The sequence below is a fragment of the Oncorhynchus gorbuscha genome, linkage group LG19 (assembly GCF_021184085.1).
Source record: "Oncorhynchus gorbuscha isolate QuinsamMale2020 ecotype Even-year linkage group LG19, OgorEven_v1.0, whole genome shotgun sequence".
In the NCBI taxonomy this organism is placed as follows: domain Eukaryota; kingdom Metazoa; phylum Chordata; class Actinopteri; order Salmoniformes; family Salmonidae; genus Oncorhynchus; species Oncorhynchus gorbuscha.
In genome coordinates this window covers 11879247-11904899 of record NC_060191.1, presented here as the reverse complement: position 1 = coordinate 11904899, position 25653 = coordinate 11879247, and the positions used below count along the sequence as shown (strand labels likewise).

The window sequence follows — 25653 nt, the reverse complement described above, 5'->3', positions numbered from 1 at the left end:
AGTAAGCTTGGGGTCATTCTCCATTTGGAAGAACGATTTGCGACCAAGCTTTAACTTCCTGACTGATGTCTTGAGATGCTTCAATATATCCACATAATTTTCTTTCCTCGTCTTGCCATCTATTTTGTGAAGTGCACCAGGCCCTCCTACAGCAAATCACCCCCACAACATGTTGCTACCACCCCCGTCCTTCACGGTTGGGATGGTATCCTTCGGCTTGCAAGCCTCCCCCTTTTTCCTCCAAACATAAAGATGGCCATTATGGACAAACAGTTACATTTGTGTTTCATCGGACCGGAGGACATTTCACCAAAAAGTACGATCTTTGTCCCCATGTGCAATTGCAAACCGTAGACTGGCTTTTTATGGCGGTGTTGGAGTAGTGGCTTCTTCCTTGCTGACCAGCCTTTCAGGTTGTGTATAGGACTCGTTTCACTGTGGATATAGATACTTTTGTACTTGCGTACTATTGTTTCTCCAGATGAACGTGGTACCTTCAGGCATTTGGAAATTGCTCTCAAGGTTGAACCAGACTTATGGAGGTCTACAATTGATTTTCTGAGGTCTTGGCTGATTTCTTTTGATTTTCCCATGATGTCAAGCAAAGAGTTTGAAGGTAGTTCTTGAAATACATCCACCGGTACACCTCCAATTGATTCAAATGATGTCAATTAGCCTATCAGAAGCTTCTAAAGCCATAACGTCATTTTCTGGAATTTTCCAAGCAGTTTAAAGGCACAGTCAATTTAGTGTATGTAAATTTCTGACCCACTGGAATTGTGATACAGTGAATTATAAGTGAAATAATCTGTCTGTAAACAACTGATGGAAAAATGACTTGCGTCGTGTACAAAGTAGATGTCCTAACCGACTTGCCAAAGCAATAGTTTGTTAACAAGAAATTTGTGGAGTGGTTGAAAAACAAGTTTTAATGACTCCACCTAAGTGTATGTAAACTTCCAACTTCAACTGTATGTAAAGAAGGTATTGTTTTTTACATTTTTAATACATGTGCAAAGAAAAATCTGAAAACCTGTTTTTTCGCTTTGTCATTATGGGGTATTTTGTGTCGATTGATGAGGAAAAAAGTACTTATGTAATTTTAGAATAAGGCTGTAATGTAACAAAATGTGGAAAAGTCAAGGGGTCTGAACACTTTCCAAATGCACTGGACCTGCTCAACTAAAAATGTCCTGTGCAAAGGTGTGTGAGTATGGCTACTGTATACGTGTAAGCTGACTGTATGAGTTAGTGTGTGAACAGCTAAACTAATTAAATGATGTGCATTGGTAATGGGGAGCTATCCTTTTAATTACTTTTCAGTTCCATTTCATTCCATTTGAATTGACAGCTTGATCAACTTTTAATTGCTAGTTTTAGTAAACAGCTTATCAGCCTGCTCCAAGCCCACACACATAGCCCTGAATGACCTGGACAAACACACACACAAGCTGTACTGTGGGGTTTGACAGAGTAAGATGCAGATGCAGCAAACAGGAGGCCCATTAATTTCCCCACAGCACACCAGTAGAGAGAGAGAGAGAGAGAGAGAGAGAGAGAGAGAGAGAGAGAGAGAGAGAGAGAGAGAGAGAGAGAGAGAGAGAGAGAGAGAGAGAGAGAGGGAGTTGAAGGGAGAGAGGAGAGGGAGGTGAAGGGAAAGAGAGGCAGAGAAAAAGGGGGGGAAATTGAGAAAAAGACAGAGGGTGAGTGGAGAGTGAAAGCGAGGGAGAGAGCAAGAATAAGAGAAGCAATCAATCACCCCATCCTGAGGCACCCGCCCGTGGGGCACTGGGACTGGACTCACTCGTTCACACAAGCACGCCCCCCACACGCAGACACACTCACACACCGGCTCACCCCTGCTTGCGCGCGCCGATTCACCCCCACACGCAGACACACCCCTATGCGCCGACTCACCCCTATGTGCCGACTCACCCCTACGTGCCGACTCACTCTCATGCGCCGACTCACCCCTACGCGCCGACTCACCCCTACGCAAGTGCGCGCCGACTCACCCCCACACGCAGACACACCCACACACCGGCTCACCCCTGCTTGCGCGCGCCGATTCACCCCCACACGCAGACACACCCCTATGCGCCGACTCACCCCTACGTGCCGACTCACCCCTACGCGCCGACTCACCCCTACGCAAGCGCGCGCCGACTCACCCCCACACGCAGACACACCCCTACGCGCCGACTCACCCCTACGCGGAACTCACCCCTACGCACGTGCCAACTCACCCCCGCGCCGACTCACCCCTACGCACGCGTGCCGACTCATCCCCACATGCAGACACACCCACACACCGGCTCACCCCTGCGTGCGCGCGCCGACTCACCCCTACGCGCCGACTCACCCCTACGCGCCGACTCACCCCTACGCGCCGACTCACCCCTACGCGCCGACTCACCCCCACGCGCCGACTCACCCCCAGGCGCAGACACACCCCCACGCGCAGACACACCCCTCATGCGCCGACTCACCCCTACGCACGACTCACCCCTACGCGCCGACTCACCCCTACGTGCCGACTCACCCCTACGCGCCGACTCACCCCCACGCGCAGACACACACACCCCTACGCGCCGACTCACCCCCACGCGCAGACACACCCCTACGCGCGACTCACCCCTACGCGCCGACTCACCCCCACGCGCAGACACACCCCCACGCGCAGACACACCGACCACCCACGCGCAGACACACCCCTACGCGCGACTCACCCCTACGCGCCCGACCCTCACTCCCCACGCGCAGACACACCCCTACGCGCCGACTCACCCCTACACGCCGACTCACCCCTACGCGCAGACACACCCCTACACGCCGACTCACTCCCCCACGCGCAGACACACCCCTACGTGCCGACTCACCCCTACGCGCCGACTCACCCCCACGCGCAGACACACCCCTACACGCCGACTCACCCCTACGCGCCGACTCACCCCTATGCGCCGACTCACACATAGGCGCCGACTGACACCTACGCGCCGACTCACCCCTACACGCCAACTGACCCCTACGCGCCGACTCACCCCTACGCGCCGACTCACCCCTACGCGCCGACTCACCCCTACGCGCACACAGACAGACTCACACACAGACAGACTCACACACGGACTAAGTCAACTCTTCACAGACTGACGGACTCGCACACACGGATTGACTTACTGACGGACGGACACGGACTCACACACACACAGGCTCTCACACACGGACGGACTCACAGACTCACACACACAGGCTCTCACACACGGACGGACTCACGGACTCACAAACACAGGCTCTCACACACGGACGGACTTACGGACTCACACACACAGGCTCTCACATACGGACGGACTCACAGACTCACACACACAGGCTCTCACACACGGACGGACTCACACACACAGGCTCTCACATACAGACGGACTCACAGACTCATACACACAGGCTCTCACACACGGACGGACTCACACACACAGGATCTCACATACAGACGGACTCACAGACTCACACACACTGGCTCTCACACACGGACGGACTCACACACACAGGATCTCACATACAGACGGACTCACAGACTCACACACACAGGCTATCACACATGGACGGACTCACACGCGGATTTACACACACACACGGATTTACACACACACACACACACACACACACACACACACAGATAGATTCACACACACACACACACACACACACGCACAGATAGATTCACAGACACACACACACACACAGACTCACACACACACAGACTCACACACACACACAGACTCACACACACATGGACTCGCACACACACGGACTCACACACACACACACGGACTCACACACACACACACGGACTCACACACACGGACTCACACACACACGGATTCACACACACACACACACACACACATGGACTCACACACACACGGACTCACACACACACGGACTCACACACACACAGACTCACACACACACGGACTCACACACACACACAACCTGAGAGATAAGTGGCTCTAGATGAGATGTATGCTGCCACTCCCCAAGGCCTCTCCTTTCACATCAGAGATAAGGCTTTAACAAGCCTCTGTCCACCATCTGTGCTCTTTCCACCCCCCACTCTCTCTCTGTCTCTCTCATCCCCACACCTGCTTTGCAAGTCTGAGCAAACACACACACACACACATGTGCACTGAGGAAATCAAAACTGGATTAGGAAACGTAATCAGGACATATTCATTATGGATGGCACTCCCTGCTCTGTCTCGTGTCCTCCTGCCACAGTCCAGAGCACAGGACCCATGTATTTCACACCGAAGGGTGAGGTAGAGACACCAACAAGTGGGGGGACACTAATGGGGGAGGGTTGAACATTGAATTAGGAGATAAGAGGAGGGTGGAAACCCTCACTTCATTTAGAAGAGTCTTCGTGCTAAATCCTAGAACAAGAACCGAGCGTACGACACTCCTCTTGACGGTTTGAACACATGAAGGTCCAAAATCTGCATTGAGTGAGGAGAGAGACACCTAGTCAGGACATGAGGACAGAAGAGTGAGTCCACACACATGATTCCAACCATCACAAGTCCCTTTGACCCTCCCTCTCTATGACAGCAGAGTAGACAGATAACCCTGTCCATCAGTACACAATCATGTCAATGTCTATGAAGAAGACAGGCTAAGTGTTCAATATCCACTTAGGCGAAGAAGCTGCAGGAGAATACACAACCAGAGTTTGGCAGGAAACTCTCCCCCATTCATCACTCATGTTCTTGCCCTTTAAAAGACCCACTAGGGACAGTAAAGACCATCAGCGCAAGCACACACGCCCCTAAATCCTATCGCTCAATTCAGTGCTCCGCTTCGGGAATAACCATATGTCTTAATGTAAGTCAAGTCTTCTTAGAATCCTTGAGGAGGAGGGTGGTCCTGATTAGAAGTTCCTCGGGGGACAGGATGTGTCTGATAGGGTTGCAAAAGCTACCGGTAATTTACCAGAATCTTCAGTAATTTTGGTAAATAACAGAAAAGCTATGGCAATGTAATTTAACTTTGGTCATTTATACTTTTAAAAAAAATATTGATATTTAGTATACATTTATCTGTGTCATACTGTCCATGAGTTTCTAGACCATGTGGTTCAAGAGAAAATTGCCTAATTCATTTTAAAATCATCTAATCAACAATGCCACGAGATGTCTTGTGATAGATTACATAAAATCACTGAAAGATACCAGAATTCTGGTAGTTTACTGGTAAAGTTAGAAATGTTCCAGTAATATACCCTCCCTTTTGCAACCCTAGTCCGTGTCTTCTCAAGCCTCCGTGGATATTTCAGTTGATTTTTCAGTACATCTATTAGTGCCTGAGTGGAGGGGTTGTTGTGTTGTTTTTCTGTCAGTATTAGGAGGAAAGCCAACCACACACACAAACACACAAATTTATTCACAGAAATTAGGAGGGCTTTTACCAGCGTGACGAGAGCAGGATGTGTAGGCCACTGATTCATTGGTTAAAAGGCCCCTTAATAAATTCCCCACTTTTAATGTTTCACAGTGCTATTAAAGGCTTGCCAGGCAGGGCAGAGCCCTGTTGCCCATTACAGATTTCAATAAATGACAATCTACGCTACGCTGCGTGATGGTGGAGAAAGAAAGGGAAGGGGAAAAAGCTGACAGGCTTTCGGTTCGGCCTGCCTTGCAAAGCACTGCTCCTAATAGCACATAAAGACTTATTAGCCTCGGTGTTGTGTGCTTGGCGCTTAATAAGAGAGAAGCATATTGTTTCAGAGTAGCATGGCTTAAGTTAATGAATAGAGGATCTCCTACGCTAGGGGCTAATTCACATCGCTCAGCTGAACAGGCTCCATATCAATCTGGATCAGTCACACGGAGGTTTCAAACAGAACAGGAAGCAGGGAATCTAGCCTGCTGGAGCTAGTGGAGAGACAGGGAGAAGCACAGAACAAAACAATACAAGAAAGAAATATAGAAAAACAGATGGCACCTCAGAGAATTCCCTTTTTTTATTCTCACTGTCTCTTTAAAAAAAAAAAACATTTAATGTGGAACTTGTAAATTAATTTTGCGACGGCCAAGGCTGCAGAATGAATAAAACGTTGAAAAGGAGCTTTATTTATTAACTCTCTCTGTAAGACACAACCACAAACTTATCATGCCCTGGTGTACTGTCATTCACTGTTCCCGTGAGACAAATAGAAATAGGAAATTAATTTGAGAGAGAGAGAGAGAGGAAGAGATAAATCCTGTCTGTGCATCCCACTTAAAGTAGAGGAGAGCCTCAGACATTGATCACTTCCTTCATGATGAGGACCAAGGGTTCTTCCACGACTGTGCTGTTGCATGTGAGGGCTCACATCAGACCTGGGTTCCAATAGTATTTGTCTTATTTCAGATACTACTGAATAGTTTCAAATACGCTTCGAGCAAAAGACTGTGCCTACGCTTCGAGCAAAAGACTGTGCCTACCTTGATTAGGACATGCATGCGTGTGCATATACAACTATGTTTTGCCTCTCTATTCGGGCACTTGGGCAAACCTTCCTCTCACCTACCTGGTCCCTTAGAACACTTACTGTTTGATGTGCCAGGAGGCTTGAAGATACAGTGTGAATAGCCGAGAACCAACCCGAGGAGCAAATGTATCAGGTACTGGTGCGGGTAATAGCCAAAGCAGCTGAACCCAGGGCTAGGGGTGAATCCAGGGTTGGAGATGGGGGTTAAGGAAGGAGACCGGACCTGAGGTATGGGATAGGGCCGGGATGATACCAGTCTCACAATATTTCTTCCATGGCCAAAATGAAAACACAAAGCAGACCAAATTCTTTGGTCCTTTAAAAACCTGCTGTGTGTAAAATGTTGTCTGCTATAGCTTGAAAAATCAATCATTGTTACTCTGGATGACAACATAATTATGTTTGTTTCCAACAGTAGGGCTGTTTTCCTAAAGAAGTTAAATCCACTTAATGTTTTGTTTCTTTGCTGCGATACTGGTATCATCCCAGCTCTAGCGTGGGAGAGAGCTTTTTGAAAGTGATACTCTCACACCCAATCCCAGCCCTAGTGATACTCTCACACCCAATCCCAGCCCTAGTGATACTCTCACACCCAATCCCAGCCCTAGTGATACTCTCACATCCAATCCCAGCCCTAGTGATACTCTCACATCCAATCCCAGCCCTAGTGATACTCTCACACCCAATCCCAGCCCTAGTGATACTCTCACATCCAATCCCAGCCCTCGTGATACTCTCACATCCAATCCCAGCCCTCATGATACTCTCACATCCAATCCCAGCCCTAGTGATACTCTCACACCCAATCCCAGCCCTAGTGATACTCTCACATCCAATCCCAGCCCTAGTGATACTCTCACATCCAATCCCAGCCCTAGTGATACTCTCACACCCAATCCCAGCCCTAGTGATACTCTCACACCCAATCCCAGCCCTAGTGATACTCTCACATCCAATCCCAGCCCTCGTGATACTCTCACATCCAATCCCAGCCCTAGTGATACTCTCACACCCAATCCCAGCCCTAGTGATACTCTCACATCCAATCCCAGCCCTAGTGATACTCTCACATCCAGTCCCAGCCCTAGTGATACTCTCACATCCAATCCCAGCCCTCGTGATACTCTCACATCCAATCACAGCCCACTTCATGAAGTACCCTCTCTGGAATAGCAGAATGGGTGTAAAAACGAAATAGTCAAAACTCCACTTAGCCCACCAGAGGAAGCTAGGGATTGATTGGAGATAGAGTGAGACGTTTCCTTGGAAAAACAACGCTATTAAAATCTGGACATTTACACATTTAAAAAAGCCTAATTAAGATAATGAGTGACAGGCAGGGAGACAAACACCTGAGCCAGCGTCATAGACACCGCAAAAATAACAACAGCAACCACACATGCATGACCAATCTTTCTCTTAATCAATTTGTCTCAGCCTGTGATCACACACACACACACAGTATGCCTGTCATCTTGAGTGACAGACAGGTTAAGTGAGGTGAACAGCTACAGGAGTACTCTTCAAATATGACAAAATATGTTCCAAGGTTGAAACATAAATATGATGCCATGTTTGGGGACATCCAGGGGAGTTAATTCCACACTTAGGATTCTACCCAAAATCTATTCAAGATCGAATGTAGTGCATTTCACAACACACTTGACAGTGAATAAATGCCATAATAACTGTTTCTAAACATCCCACCATGATCCCATACAGAATGACTCCAGAAGTGTAGATGAAGAACCAGAAGAAAAGACGGTGATGTGATTGAACTGAAGCCGACTGACCACCTCTGCTCTCCCATCTCCCACATGGCTGGGTGGGGATTGGCTCACCTGTCCATCAGTCCGGTCCACTTCCTTGCTATTGGCTGAGGGAAGATTTGTAAGCCTGTCACTTAGACTGTCACTCGACCTGTCAGTGAGGGAGGAGAAGCCATTGTGGCTCCAGACAGCTGGCTGAGAAGTACAGCACTTCCATTAAGACTCAACATCACTCACTGCCAATTACGGCTCCAGAACGCTCCCAGTCGCAGGAATATGGACACCAGGGAGTGAAACTGAGCCCTGGCTGGCACTCACACAGTCACACAGAAACCCTTTACGGTATGTTGCCAGTAAAAAAAAATGATCAGCCAATGTTTTTTAGGGCCAAATACATATAGTCCCATGATTACCATATTCTTGGCCGGGATAAGCCTTGTATATCTCCCGTGCAGATTCTGGCAGGTTTAGGGGAGGAAGTAGATGTGGGCCGATGTGGATGGATATCTATATCAATAAATCAATTGAATATACACCATCACAAAGAAATATATTACTAAATTGTTTTATGCGGGCCCTAAAACATAAGACTAATAAAATGTGTTTTCAAAAGAACAGAATGGCACATTTTTGTTGTTTATATTACTGGTCTGTGCAGCCTACACAGTGCATATGGAAAGTATTCAGACCCATTGACTTTTTCCACATTTTGTTAACTTATTCTAAAATTGATTAAATCGTCCCCCCCCCCCCCCAATCAATCCACACATAATACCCCATAATGACAAAGCAAAAACAGGTATAGATATGTTTTGCAAATGTATAAAAACATTTACATAAAGTATTCAGACCCTTTACTCAGTACTATGTTGAATCACTTTTGGCAGCGAATACAGCCTAGACTATTCTTGGGTATGACGCTACAAGCTTGGGACACCTGAATTTAGGGAGTTTCTCACATTCTACTCTGCAGATCCTCTCAAGCTCTGTCAGGTTGGATGGGGAGTGTCGCTGCACAGCTATTTTCAGGTCTCTCCAGAGATGTTCGATTGGGTTCAAGTCTGGGCTCTGGCTGGGCCACTCAAATCAAATCAAATCAAATGTTATTTGTCACATACACATGGTTAGCAGATGTTAAATGCGAGTGTAGAGAAATGCTTGTGCTTCTAGTTCCGACAATGCAGTGATAACCAACAAGTAATCTAACAAACAATTCCAAAACTACTGTCTTATACACAGTGTAAGGGGATAAGGAACATGTACATAAGGATATATGAATGAGTGATGGTACAGAGCAGCATACAGTAGATGGTATCGAGTACAGTATATACATATGAGATGAGTGTGTAGACAAAGTAAACAAAGTGGCATAGTTAAAGTGGCTAGTGATACATGTGTTACATAAGGATGCAGTCGATGATGTAGAGTACAGTATATACATATGCATATGAGATGAATAATGTAGGGTAAGTAACATTATATAAGGTAGCATTGTTTAAAGTGGCTAGTGATATATTTACATCATTTCCCATCAATCCCCATTATTAAAATGGCTGGAGTTGGGTCAGTGTCAATGACAGTGTGTTGGCAGCAGCCACTCAATGTTAGTGGTGGCTGTTTAACAGTCTGATGGCCTTGAGATAGAAGCTGTTTTTCAGTCTCTCGGTCCCAGCTTTGATGCACCTGTACTGACCTCGCCTTCTGGATGATAGCGGGGTGAACAGGCAGTGGTTCGGGTGGTTGATGTCCTTGATGATCTTTATGGCCTTCCTGTAACAACGGGTGGTGTAGGTGTCCTGGAGGGCAGGTAGTTTGCCCCCGGTGATGCGTTGTGCAGTCCTCACTACCCTCTGGAGAGCCTTACGGTTGAGGGCGGAGCAGTTGCCGTACCAGGCGGTGATACAGCCCGCCAGGATGCTCTTGATTGTGCATCTGTAGAAGTTTGTGAGTGCTTTTGGTGACAAGCCTCCTGAGGTTGAATAGGCGCTGCTGCGCCTTCTTCACGACGCTGTCAGTGTGAGTGGACCAATTCAGTTTGTCTGTGATGTGTATGCCGAGGAACTTAAAACTAGCTACCCTCTCCACTACTGTTCCATCGATGTGGATAGGGGGGTGTTCCCTCTGCTGTTTCCTGAAGTCCACAATCATCTCCTTAGTTTTGTTGACGTTGAGTGTGAGGTTATTTTCCTGACACCACACTCCGAGGGCCCTCACCTCCTCCCTGTAGGCCGTCTCGTCGTTGTTGGTAATCAAGCCTACCACTGTTGTGTCGTCCGCAAACTTGATGATTGAGTTGGAGGCGTGCGTGGCCACGCAGTCGTGGATGAACAGGGAGTACAGGAGAGGGCTCAGAACGCACCCTTGTGGGGCCCCCGTGTTGAGGATCAGCGGGGATGAGATGTTGTTGCCTACCCTCACCACCTGGGGGCGGCCCGTCAGGAAGTCCAGTACCCAGTTGCACAGGGCGGGGTCGAGACCCAGGGTCTCGAGCTTGATGACGAGCTTGGAGGGTACTATGGTGTTGAATGCCGAGCTGTAGTCGATGAACAGCATTCTCACATAGGTATTCCTCTTGTCCAGGTGGGTTAGGGCAGTGTGCAGTGTGGTTGAGATTGCATCGTCTGTGGACCTATTTGGGCGGTAAGCAAATTGGAGTGGGTCTAGGGTGTCAGGTAGGGTGGAGGTGATATGGTCCTTGACTAGTCTCTCAAGGACATTCAGAGACTTGTCTCGAAGCCACTCCCGTGTTGTCTTGGCTGTGTGCTTAGGGTCGTTGTTTTAAAGCTACTTTCCTGCAATTCTACACATTTTGACATTACTTATGCCATGTTAATATGATGAGTTACAAACAAAATCAACAGGGGGCCCTGGCAGGTCTACATTATATTCACAGTACATGATCCTTGTTTGGCTGAGTAAATTTTTGGGGGGTGGGGGGGGACTTTCAAGTCGTCAATGTTTTGCTATAACTAGCAGCAAGATAGCCTAATGTTTGAACTTTAGAGTTTGTGACACAATAGGGTAAATGCAGATGGGCAACCCTCAGACTATTTATTTCTATCCGCTATGCTGCATCAGGTGGGCTACATCATGTGACGATGCTTACTGATAAATAGTAGGACTGGGACGATACCAGTATTGTGATATCTTTTCCATGGCAAAAATGAAAACAGGAAGCAGATCTAACTCTTTGGTCCTTTTAAAACCTGCTGTATGTCAAATATTTTGATCTGTATCTTGGAAATTATGTTTCACTTATGAGTAGAAAGTCCTTTTAAAAAGTAACCAGAACTGACCTTCTCACAGTCATTCTCCCTCCAAAATTGCAAGTCCCTCCGTGATGTGTAGTATGCCGTGTGCGTTTGACAGTGCTGTTAGCCCCCGACCTCCCAAATTCACATGTAACCATTGGGTGTCTTACCTCGTCTAGTTCAGAGATGCAGATGGGTTTCTCCTCAAAGCCGATGGACATGGGATCACTAGGAGGAATCTTTACCTCTTCATACATCTTATTATTCTCTCTCTTTATCCCCTCTGGTAACATCAGCTGAACACAACACAAACACATCCCAAATATTAACAACGCACCGCATTACATAAAGGACATTTCCACCCCAATATATTTATTACCAACTGAACTACATAATATTAAACATTTTACAATACACATAATAAAACAACAGCCAGTGCCTCAACCTGAAAACAAACACATTCAAAACATTGCAAAAGTCATGTTCAGATTTGAAATTGTATCAACTTTCCAGCGAACATAATTTCCCCGACCCCACCTGCTCTTACTGAACTGAGGACTAAAGAAACACACCCCAGGTTAGTTGATGTAAATAGTGAGTGAAAAATCACCAAGAACAAAAAAAAAACAGGATAAAAGCAGTGGCTTGTGGGTAATGTGATGGGTGCTGGTGTGTAATAAAAGGAACAGACTGCCATGAAGGATGGTGGGTAAACAAAGAACTGAAAAGTGTGTGTGTGTGTGTGTGTGTGTGTGTGTGTGTGTGTGTGTGTGTGTGTGTGTGTGTGTGTGTGTGTGTGTGTGTGTGTGTGTGTGTGTGTGTGTGTGTGTGTGTGTGTGTGTGTGTGTGTGTGTGTGTGTGTGTGTGTGTGTGTGTGTGTACTTTATGACTTTCCTCCATGTCACTATGAAAGAGAAATGGAAGTAATACAAACTAATACAAGCTGTTCATTTTGCCCAATAATACAGGTGGGCAGGATTTGAAAATGTCTTCTAGTCTTGTTATAATCACTTTTTATTTGGATAGAACATGATGGTCTGGAGGTCAAGTGTATAGGGCATAGAATTGGTTTTGGGCAGTACAGGGCTTTGTCCCAAAAGGCTCCCTATTCCCTTATAGTGCACTACTTTTGACCAGAGCCCTATGGAGCCTGCTCAAAAGTAGTGCATTAAATAAGAAAAGGGTGCCATTTGTGACGCACATCTGGTAATCCCCACATACTGTACCTTGGCTCCCCCTACGAAGGCGGATGTCTTGGTGGCCTCGGCGTAGCAGTCATAGACGTTGGGGTATCGGACGCGTTTGTACACCCTCTCTCTGCTCAGCACTGGAGACCGCCGTGCTGTCAGCAGGGCCTACACTCTGGAGTAACACAACCATTAATCAGCCACAACACAACTGTGACACAACAATAACACATCCATAAAACCCATAAAGAAATATATATATAGTATTTCAACACCAAACATCCACATGAACAGCAGAACAGCCATATTTACATATGCTTAATGTGCGGTTGGTTGTGATTGGGGATGGATACTAGAGTTGAGAGCTGTTAGGCAGGAGAGGTGTGGAGATGTGAGGCGCTGCAGTAATACTATTCTCTGCTAATGTAACATGGCTTACCTCTCTGTTAATCTCTTCCCTCACACTCTGCCGGATTTGGCCCGGATACGTTTTTTAATTAAACAGATCGCTGCACCGCTTTCTTATCCTCTGAAAGTAAACTTTCAGAAAGATCCTTTCTTATTTGTTTTTTTCATAAAAAAATGTGACCAGGAGCCGTGTTTTTTTTTCTTATAACCTGCAGCCGAGCAGTGATGACAAATGCAGGAGGGTGTTTCCATATGGAAAGAAGATCACAGGGGGAGATGTAGAAAAATAAGTATAGCAGAGAGAAAAGGGGAAACTGGAAAAAGAAGGGAAAGAGATGAGAAGAAAGACAGAAGAGAAAGAGATGGGAAGAGAGACAGAAGAGAAAGAGATGGGAAGAGACAGAAGAGGAAGAGATGAGAAGAGAGACAGAATAGAAAGAGATGAGAAGAGAGACAGAAGAGAAAGAGATGAGAAGAGAGACAGAAGAGAAAGAGATGAGAAGAGAGACAGAAGAGAAAGAGATGAGAAGAGAGACAGAAGATAAAGAGATGAGAAGAGAAACAGAAGATAAAGAGATGAGAAGAGACAGAAGAGAAAGAGATGAGAAGAGAGACAGAAGAGAAAGAAATGAGAAGAGAGACAGAAGAGAAAGAGATGAGAAGAGAAACAGAAGAGAAAGAGATGGGAAGAGAAACAGAAGAGAACGAGATGGGACTAGAGACAGAAGAGAAAGAGATGGGAAGAGAGACAGAAGAGAAAGAGATGGGAAGAGAAACAGAAGAGAACGAGATGGGACTAGAGACAGAAGAGAAAGAGATGGGAAGAGAGACAGAAGAGAAAGATGGGAAGAGAGAGAAGAGAAAAGGGAAGAGAGAGAAGAGAAAAGGGAAGAGCTAGAGAGAGCGAGATTGAGTGTGGTGGTTCACCTCTGAGCTCTCATCTCCTTGGGGTCAAAGTAGAGGTCGGAAGAGGATTCGGTGTCATCCCAGTGTCTCTCCCTCTCTTCCTCATCTCTTTCTCCTTCCCGACTGGATGGTCACCTGACAGCCGTAGGTGGGCTTGCTGCTCCCCTCTCCTCCGCCTCCTTTACGGCTAACATCTAAACACAAGAATAACAGAGACATCAGTAAAATATTACAAACCGACAGCTGGGTCATCACTGATACATTCAATGTTTCTTTGAGCTAGGCTACAATGTTGTCTTGTGTAATTGAGCACTTATAATATGGTAACTAAGTTTGGAACAGCATGTACAGTACTGTAATACACAATTTGCCACCGCCTATTGTATACCACCTATACCATACCGCCTATATTATAGCTGAAGGTCTAGGTGAAGTCACCCCACCGTCTACTCTTCAGCTGTGCTATTTATCAGACATGGTTGCTAGACTGGTCAATAGTTAATGGTGAGAGCCGAGGTGCGATGCAACAGGACTGACAAGTGGCTGTGTGTGTTTTTCCAGACTGAAACAACCATATCTGTTCAAATTCTGGTTGCCACCAGGTGGGAAGGACAATTTGTAACCCCAGGACCTCAGCATTAATTCATATTGTAACGTGTGTGTGTGTGTCCTTTACTTAACCTGCATGGTTAAGGGCCCACAGGAGACCACCAGCTCAGCTTGTTGTTGAGCAGGGAGAAAGAGCATCACAGGAGCAAAATAAACCCTAACAGCATACAAGTACAAGTGACGTGAGTAAAATCTATAACTACTTCAACAGAGGACCTACAAACCCAGGGTGGTCTAGACCTTTATCTTTCTAGTGTGTGTGTGTGTGTGTGTGTATGTGTGAGTGTGAGAGAGAGAGTGTGTACTAGGGTTTAATATTTTCCAGAGAATTTACCAATGTTTCTTCCTGAGAAAATTGCAAGAAATGACCAGTATCCCGGTATTCCAGTTGAAACCAGAAGTGCTATTTAAAGGCATATAATACAAGCGAGAAAAAAACTGACTTGATTATACCACTGTAAATGGAGAAATGCACACATGGATCTAACGTAGCCTAGTTTTAAATGACTATTTTACCCAAGTAAATTGGTTTTGTTCTTTTCAGTAGTCCATAGTAGACAAATTCACAAAATATTTTTCAAAACAATGAGTCTAGATTTCTAGCTTTGAATGTCCTGATTATTCCTGATGTTCCCAATTGCCCACTTGAGTAAATTCTCCCAACATTCCCCTCTAACTGGATTGAATGGGCAGTGTGTTGACTTGGTTCAACACATAGGTGTCAAAACTGCTTCAAATATAAAACAGTTGAGATTATTTCGCAGAAAATAATGTTCCTTGAATTGTCAGAGTTTAGCGTGACGAAAAGTAGCTAACAGCCATGCTCTGTGTTCTCTCATGTCTCGTCTTTGAGCAGAGCAGCCCAAGAGGAGCTGGTGCTAATATACACAGACATCCAAAGCCGCCATGGGCAGAGCTCATCCACAGCGAGCGAGTGACAGACAGAGAGGAGCAGCTAATGGATTTAATAACGAACAAAGTTATTTCTAATTTCGTGTTTTGGGCAAAAGCAATCGGGCCTGGGTAGGGTAGGGCCTGAACATTGCAGGCATAGGTAGGGCTCAGGCAGGGCTCTATTAAGCATCTCAGCAAATCATTTGAATTACACGTCCATCGGTGGTTGAACATCCCAAGAGAGTCAGCTAGAACGTGCTGCTTTAAGTCTCGCATGGTGACGTAATTTGACTTTTTGACAGGCGGGGTGTTTCGATATCTAAGATGCAACCGTATGATAAATGAAATTTCGAGACCGTATGCATGGTGGGTTGACTAGAAATGCACATTCAAATGGATTTAGGGTAAAATTCCCCCCTAGGCCTATGAAACACTTTTGGCCGACTGCTCAAATATTATGAGGTCCAGTTAAAATTACATTTGTTTTAGCCTACCTCAGCGTTTCTCGCCTTTGTACCTGGCTATCGGGGGGATTTGGGAAGGTTATGGGTGTTTTTACTTCATTACTTCATTATTGTGGTGACTGTCGCAGGGAACATCAGCTTCTAAACAAACAGGCCTAAACTAGCGGAGATTCAGCACCATGGATAGCTCAGTTAATCAACTGCCCGCAAATCTGACCAGCAGCCCACCGTGTGGCCGCTTTTGTAATAATAACATCATGAAACAATGGTGCAAATGTCGATTTCCTCAAGCGCTTTTGTGGACACCGTATCTGCCGTTTTGTGATTAGCACCCGTTTGTATTTCAGCCTCTGCCAGTGCCACGTTAGTGGAGATTTGAATGTGAGATTGATATTGAGATTGTGTACGGTAACGGCGTCAAGAGGTTGCGTGTAGCCTGCACATATAGTAAGCAATTACATTTTCAGAAGCCATGCAGCCTAAGGGATGTTTTCTATTGGGGACTTTGTGATGAGTGAATGGTAGGCTGCTAGCGTTGACTGGTTTAATGTATGAATGAAGCCAGAGAGTTGATACATCACACGTGCATACTTTGTATCTCCGCATATTTTACCCTTCTCTTTTTCTACATATCATCTCACCAGTTGTGATAAGTTGAGGGATTCTTGGGGAGGGTAGGCTATGGCCATTTTTGGGGGAGCGGATCTGTATAGCCCGCAGGCCTACTTGTTGTTGGCAATGGAAAGGTAGGAGAACCCATTGCACGCAACCCTTTGAATTTATGTCAACTTTGTGAAAGTAAATAGGCCTACGGTAGGCTACAACAGCACGCACACAATCGCACACTGAGCGCTGATGTTTGATCTTGCAGATAGCAGAGCAGGCCACAGAGAAGCCAGAGATGGACACAAAATAGAATTTAACAGTTCACTTTCACGTCACGCTGTTCATATAAATAATGTATTATAATGTACCGGTTTCTCGCCATTATTTATCCCTGGAAACGAGAATGTTGTGAGAGTGTGGCACAGCGAGTGTTAAAGCCCCCAGAGACTGCCTCCCTGACCGAGTCACAACAGTTCAATAGAAGACAGAATTGCTCTTGAAAACAGATGAGATGTGATGATTGTCCTGAGGTCTCGGCTGATTGTCTGAATGATCTCATCTTTATCTCCTCTAACGGCTCTAGCTGCTGCACCCCCCCCCCATTACCTCTCTTCCCCTCCTACATCTCTTCACTCCAACATTTCCTCATTCTTGATGCGCCTATTCCTCTAGCCTAATCTATTCCCTCTCTTTCCAGCTCTCTCTCATCAACTCCTACTACAGCTTTCAGAACAGGGATTGCCACCAGGACTCATGCAATTTTTTACATTTTCAAAGTACGACTAGGGCTGGAATATTCAATGTATAACCGCAAAGGTTATGGATAAAGACCGTCATGAAAATAACTGTCATAAATGTTTAAAAAATATATAATAACATAACTTTTGTGCGTGGAACGAACCTGAAGACGGGCGGGCGGGGCATTCGTGTGGTTGAGTCCGTTTCAGCCGTTCCATGGACTCTTATTAACAATGTGATGAAACGATGTTGCTCCTTGCTGAAACAAGCAAATTAGACTTCGGTTGCCTAGGCAACGCACGCCACAACGCAGCAGCAGACATAGAACATAGAATGAATAGAGCATGCTTGGAAACTCTAAACCTGGCAATTTGACTGGTAAACTCATGGGTAGCCTACACTCACAATAGTCCAAGTTGATATTCACATAATAATTAGAAATTTCCCACACCCACGCCCACAAATTGGGGAAAACATTATTTCCATTGACGCCCAGTTATACAGAAATAACAAAACATGCCAAAAATCAGGGCAAAAATCCCAACCTACAGTTTGCAATGCTCCCATGTTGGGAAAAAGAGCCTGTGAAAAGAGCCCTGTGGCTTCAGGCTATTTGGTGTGGGATAGTAGGAAATGTGGGGACCCGGTGTCCTAGTACGCTACAGTTGTCTGTGTGTGTGTAACACATTTAATCTCAGGTAAGACATTTAACTTGTTTATTGTAGTCCATTTGTAACTCCACTCACTACATGAACCTGTAAAGTCTGTTTGTTTCTGTTTTTGGTCTAGGCTAGCTTAATGTTCCTGACGGTAGCTAGCTAACACTCACTCAGGTGGCTGCTAGCACAGTCATAAAAAGGGGCATTTGGGAAGCCCTACAATATTGTGATTTTCTAAGTAGTGAGAATGCTCGGGAGCAGGCAACGTTGAAAAGTCATCTTCAGACATGTTGTACTTTTCTTGTACACTGAACAAACACAACATGTAAAGTGTTGGTCCCATGTTTCACGAGCTGAAATAAAAGATCACAGAAAGTTTATTTTGCTCAAATTGTGTGAACCAATTTGTTTACATCCCTGTTAGTGAGCATTTGTCCTTTGCCAATATAATCCATCCACCTGACAGGTGTGCCTTATCAAGAAGATGATTAAACAGCATGATCATTACACAGGTGCACCTTGTGCTGGCCGCCTTCCACGCCGTATCAGAGAATTTGGCAGTACATTCAACCGGCCTCACAACCACAGACCACACGTTACCATGTCAGCCCAGAACCTCCACAACCAGCTTTTTCACCTGCAGGATCATCTGAGGCCAGCCACCTGGAGAGCTGATGAAACTGTGGGTTTGCACAACTGAAGACTCTGTCAGAAACCGTCTCAAGGAAGCTCATCTGCATGCTCGTCGTCTTGACCTGACTGCAGTCAGGCGTTGTAATCGACTTCAATGGGCAAATGTCCACCGTTGATGGCTCTACACGGATGAATCCCAGTTTCAACTGTACCGGGCAGAAGGCATGTATGGTGTCGTGTGGGCGAGCGGTTTGCTGATGTCAACTTTGTAAATCGTGTCCCATTGTTGGTGTTAGTGTTATAGTATGGGCAGGCATTAGCTATGGATACCGAACACAATTGCATTTTAGCGAAGGCAATTTTAATGCAGATACCGTGACGAGATCCTGAGGCCCATTGCCCTGCCATACATCTGTCGCCATCACCTCATGTTTTAGCATGAAATGCACGGCCCCATGTCGCAAGGATCTGTACACAATTCCTGGAAGCTGAAAATGTCCCAGTTCTCCCATGGCCTGCATACTCACCAGACGTCCCCTATTGAGCATGTTTGGGACACTCATGTGAATTCCATAGATTAGGGCCTAATACATTTATTTCAATTGACTGATTTCCTTATATGAACTGTAACTCAGTAAAATCTTTGAAATTGTTGCATGTTGCGTTTACATATTTTTCTGGGTAGTTTTGTAATTGACTAAAACAAGCAGACAACAAGAACATTTTGTTTAAAAAAGGTGAAGTTCTTGCTGTGAGCCAAATGGGGTAACCACAGGTTGTTTTCCCCACAGGCGGGCAGGACCGTGATGCTCCATCTATCTAATACCGACTGGGACTATGGCTACCAGGTATTGTGATGTTATAATTTCCATGGTAATGTAAAATTGCATTCAAATTATGTGAGCTGATGTGGCTTATGCAATGGACTGTATTTTTTGTAATGTCAGTTGAATCAACAAATCACAACACACATATTTTACTTTCTGCTTTGTGCTTATGGGTACACTCACAATGGCAGCCATTCCACCCATTATGCCATCATTGACTTGAATGGGGATGCCTTTTCAAATAATTATATTTCAATTCCAGCACAGGTAGTGAGGACTGGAGGAGAGGAGAAAATATGCTTTAAAATGTTTTATATACTATGACGACCATGGTCATTTGGCCAATTACTGTTACCTAAAATTCCATGACCGTCACAGCCCTAGGTACGACAATTTTCCTCAAACATAGCCTACAGTACACAGAATCAGACATGCACAGACAAAGTCATTTACATGCAAACAGGATGGAATACTTACACTGGGGATGGGGGGACATGACCGACCCACCCCCCAACTCCAAGAAGGAGAGTGATGAAGTGCTGCATCAGATGATCAGGCCTCCACAATCACCCGAGCTCAACCCAATTGAGATGGTTTGGGATGAGTTGGACCGCAGAGTGAAGGAAAAGCAGCCAACAAGTGCTCAGCATATGTGGGAACTCCTTTAAGACTGTTGGAAAAGCATTCCAGGTGAAGCTGGTTGAGAGAACACCAAGCATGTGCAAAGCTGTCATCAAGGCAAAGGGTGGCTACATTGAAGAATCTAAAATATATATTTGTTTAGTACATTTTGGTTACTACATGATCCCATATGTGTTATTTCATAGTTTGGATGTCTTCACTATTATTCTACAATGTAAAAAATAGTAAACATAATAAAAACCCTGGAATGAGTAGGTGTGTTCAAACTTTTGACTGGTACTGTATATCACCAGTAGTAACATTTCTAATCTGCTATGTTTATTTGGTTACGGTAATTTATGTTAATACATTCAATATGTTATTATTATAGTCATTTACCATTCTCATTGTTAGAGTAGACATGTGTTTTTCAGAAATTACAACCTATGCTACACTTGAATGAAATAAACTAAAACCTGTTTGTCACCATTTAAAGGTTTTGTCAATTTATTAATTGTCTCTTTGAAAAGCTCCTGTCAATGTTGAATAAGAACGCACACCTGATTACGCATATAGAAGTAGGACTAGTCTAACCTGGCCTGCGCACAAATGTAGGCCAATAAATGAGCCCATTTGGGGTTGTCTGATAGTATTTCTGATTGTCTTAATCAAAGTAATTTTTCTTCACCTCAAACAGCAAGTAAACAAAGTCTGTTTTTAGAATCAATTGAATGACAAAAGTTCCTGAAAGCATTTGAACAATATTTCCAGCTCTCTCCCTTTCGATAACCACTTGACATGAAAGGGAAAAAATGTAATGCTCTGATCCAGTGAAAACGTCATAAAACACTCGATTACTTCTTATCCCTTGCACAAATAGCCTACAGCTATGTCTGTCCCAAGCTCATTGGCGTGGGAAACTCTGGGGGTCCAGAATATTTTATACAATGTCTCAAGTTTGCTAGCACAAGTTTTGGGGTGACCCAGTTGATACGTATCAAGACTGTTGCAGACAGGCCATGCGTTAAGTCAATGTGATTTATAGGATGTTTATTTTATATCAGGATATTTTCTACCTGCAGGCTGCAATGCGTTTGTGTTGGCTATTTTTACATAGTTTGCAATGGCAATAAAAGTTACTTTTAGACTGGTATAATTTTCCTTTAGATATAATGTAGATTAACCACAGACAATGATGAGATACAAAGACTAATACAAATGAACTGAAACTGTTCCACGAATTTGCGCATATGAAAATCATAACTGGCATGCAGATTGGTAGAAATGGTAAGATAAATTGGCGCTCCAAATGGATAAGGTTGCCGGCCGCTGGTGTTGCCCATTACCGGCAAGTTCAGGAGCACAATGGCAGAATTTGCGAAGACAGGCAGCAGAAGGAGGATAGGTAACAGGTTATCTTGATCTCTGGCTCCCTCTTCAGTCATTTGTGTGTCTTAATTATTTCATCAAAAAGCATCAGACAAAAGAAAATACTAATTTTGGTCGACCAAGATTATTTTTATTTGGGGACAGCCCTAGTAGAAATGCAGGAAATGAGCTTTAGATAAACACCCCCGCCCTCCCCCCAAAAAAGTCTGAGGGAGGACCCCCAGTGTCCAGTCCCAGACACTGCTGTGCAGAGGAGGCTGGTGGGAGGAGCTATAGGAGAACAGACTCATAATGGCTAGAATGAAATAAATGGTACTAAGTCAAAAGTGATTTCCATATGTTTTATACGGTTTCATTAATTCAATTTCAGCCATTAGAATGAGCCGGTCCTTCCCAAATCTAATCCTCCTTCCCTCACGTCACTTCCTGTTGCACGCGGAACGAGGAAGAGCTTGGTTTTGTTTGTTTGGAAAGTTTGTTGTTTGAAAGTGTATTGGAATGTTCTTGGTAGCTAGCTAGCTTCTTAGTTTGGATCACACAATGCAGTTGGCATCAGTTGCAGGGACTGCTTGTCTCTTTCCAGTGATCCTGCTGACCAAGGATGGGTCTGAGGAGATATTTGGCGTCGCGGCTAGCCTAGCTGCATATCAAGCTAGTGGGGTTTTCTTGAACGCAGCCTGTGATGCAGTAAGCCATTGTGGCTGGGACCGCGGATTGTCCTGGGATTGTGTCTGTCTAGATCCCTGCTGTATGTTGTTTTCAATCTTCCCCGTGACCTGCCCTGTCTGGAACTGCAAGGAATAACAGCATAACCTAAGTTGCTAGCAACCATGACAAAGACCAAAGCCGGTGGGAGTACCGTTGAGGACAGTGGTGTCTCTCTATCACACGTGAAGGATCTTTTAAACAAACAAAAAGAGAGACTTACCCACCACCGGCCCAGGAAAACCCACCACCGGTCCAGGTGATAGGCCCAGGCCAATAGTGGTCAAGTTCCCGTGGTTCAAGGACAAGGTAGCGGTTCTGGAAAGAGCCAAGAACTTTAGAGGAACTTATATCTTCCTCAACAAGGACTATCCTGAAGCTGTACGCCAGAAGATGAAAGATCTGATCCCAGCCATGAAAGCTGCCAGAGCGCGTGGGGACATTGCTTACATCCACTATGACGGGCTTATTGTCCAACCTCCCTCACGGAAGCCTCGAAGGGATGAGAGAGCCTAGCCTATGGGGTCGAAGCTTCAACCACACAGCTCACACACACAAATTGATTAATGGACTGGTGAATGTATATATGATGCAGGAAAATTAATCCATGATTTTGTTACTTCTAGGATAGACTCCTGCAATGTTCTACTGTCCAGCTACCCGGATAAAGCACTAAATAAACTTCAGTTAGTGCTAAATACGGCTGCTAGAATCCTGACTAGAACCCCCCAATTTTTTTGATCATATTACTCCAGTGCTAGCCTCCCTACACTGGCTTCCTGTCAAGGCAAGGGCTGATTTCAAGGTTTTACTGTTAACCTACAAAGCATTAAATGGGCTTGCTGCTACCTATCTCTCTGATTTGGTCCTGCCGTGCAAACCTACACGTGCGCTATGGTCACAAGACACAGGCCTCCTAATTGTCCCTAGAATTTCTAAGCAAACAGCTGGAGGCAGGGCTTTTTCCTATAGAGCTCCATTTTTATGGAATGGTCTGCCTACCCATGTGAGAGACGCAAACTCGGTCTCAACCTTTAAGTCTTTACTGAAGACTCATCTCCTCAGTGGGTCAAACGATTGAGTGTCGTCTGGCTCAGGAGTGTGAAGGTGAAGGAAAGGCTCTGGAGCAACGAACTGCCCTTGCTGTCTCTGCCTGGTCGGTTCCCCTCTTTCCACTGGGATTCTCTGCCTCTAACCCTATTACAGGGGCTGAGTCACTGGCTTACTGGTGGTCTTTCATGCCGTTCCTAGGAAGGGAGCGTCACTTGAGTGGGTTGAGTCACTGATGTGATCTTCCTGTCTGGGTTGGCGCTCCCCCTTGGGTTGTGCCGTGGCGAAGATCTTTGTGGGCTATACTCGGCCTTGTCTCAGGATGGTAAGTTGGTGGTTGAAGATATCCCTCTAGTGGTGTGGGGTCTGTGCTTTAGCAAAGTGGGTGGGGTAATATCCTTCCTGTTAGGCCCTGTCCGGGGGTATCATCGGATGTGGCCACAGTGTCTACTGACCCCTCCTGTCTCAGCCTCCAGTATTTATGCTGCAGTAATTTATGTGTCGGGGGGCTAGGGTCAGTTCCCTACCCCGGTCAACAGCACTGCACCCCCACAGCAACTCACCCAAGTCTTTCCCATTTCTCCTTCTCCCAAATCCAGTCAGCTGATGGTCTGAAAGAGCTGCAAAATCTGGACCCCTACAAATCAGCCGGGCTAGACAATCTGGACCCTTTCTTTCTAAAATCATCTGCCGAAATTGTTGCAACCCCCTATTACTAGCCTCTCTTTCGTGTCATCTGAGATTCCCAAAGATTGGAAAGCAGCTGCGGTCATCCCCCTCTTCAAAGGGGGGGGCCACTCTTGACCCAAACTGCTACAGACCTATATCTATCCTACCCTGCCTTTCTAAGGTCTTCGAAAGCCAAGTCAACAAACAGATTACCGACCATTTCGAATCCCACCATACCTTCTCCGCTATGCAATCTGGGCTGGTCATGGGTGCACCTCAGCCACTCTCAAGGTCCTAAACGATATCTTAACCGCCATCGATAAGAAACAATACTGTGCAGCCGTATTCATTGACCTGGCCAAGGCTTTCGACTCTGTCAATCACCACATCCTCATCGGCAGACTCTATAGCCTTGGTTTCTCAAATGATTGCCTCGCCTGGTTTACCAACTACTTCCCTGATAGAATTCAGTGTGTCAAATCGGAGGGCCTGTTGTCCAGGTCTCTGGCAGTCTCTATGGGGGTGCCACAGGGTTCAATTCTTGGACCGACTCTATTTTCTGTAAACATCAATGATGTCGCTCTTGCTGTTGGTGAGTCTCTGATCCACCTCTACACAGACAACACCATTCTGTATACTTCTGGCCCTTCTTTGGACTTCTTTGTTCCTGTGGCGGGATCAAATCAGCGGAAATTTTAGAGCGCCACCTATAGTTTTTGATAAAACTCAAACTTTCATTAAAACACACATGCAAGGTACTGAATTAAAGCTACACTCGTTGTGAATCTAGCCACCAAGTCAGATTTGTAAAATGCTTTTCGGCGAAAGCATGAGAAGCTATTATCTGATAGCATGCACCCCCCAAAATACCTCAACATCACCTAAACAACATATTTTGCGGTAGCCGGCGCTCCCCAAAACTCAGAAATAAAATATAAAAAACACTCATTACCTTTGACTAGCTTCTTTGTTGGCACTCCTATATGTCCCATAAACATCACAATTGGGTCTTTTTCCTGATTAAATCCGTCATTGTATAGCCAAAATGTCATTTGCTGGAAGCCGGTCTGATCCAGGAAAATGCCCTTTTCCAAGACGCAACGTCACTTTTTAAAATTGCAAAAGTTGCCTATAAACTTTTACAAATCACTTCAAACTACTTTTCTAAACCAACTTTAGGTATTAATAAACGTTAATAATCTACAAAATTGATCACGGAGCGATCTGTATTCGATAGCAGCAAGTCTTGAAATCATCGTCCATGTTTTCCATTTTCACAACATCCTGTGGTGAGCCTAAAACAGGAGGAGCCAAAACGTCATCAAACCAAGGATAAAGCAAACTTTAATGCCAGTACTGGCGACGTCGTGTGGAAGCTGTAGGCGTTTACAGGGGATCCTCATTTATTTTATTTTGCCTTAGACAATACATTGAATGGCTGATTAATATTTTTTGGGTGTTTTTGGTGATCAGTTTTACCAGGGATTTTTACTCCTAAACCCGTTATGTAATAGCCACAGACACAATTTAACCAGTTTTAGAGACTTCAGAGTGTTTTCTATACACACATACTTATCATATGCAAATACTATATTCCTGGCATGAGTAGCAGGACTTTGAAATGTTGCAAGATTTTTAACAAAAAGCTGCGAGAGGCTGCGAAAATTCGCATCATCCTTAACAGGTTAACAACCCTCCAGACAAGCTTTAATGCCATACAACTCTCCTTCCGTGGCCTCCAA

General features: G+C 45.3%; 1 pseudogene; it reads right to left on the bottom strand.

Moving 5' to 3' along the window:
• The window catches only part of LOC124006000, a 181360-nt pseudogene extending 168452 nt beyond the window's left edge, over nt 1-12908 (bottom strand).
• Nucleotides 12909-25653: the final 12745 nt, after the last annotated feature.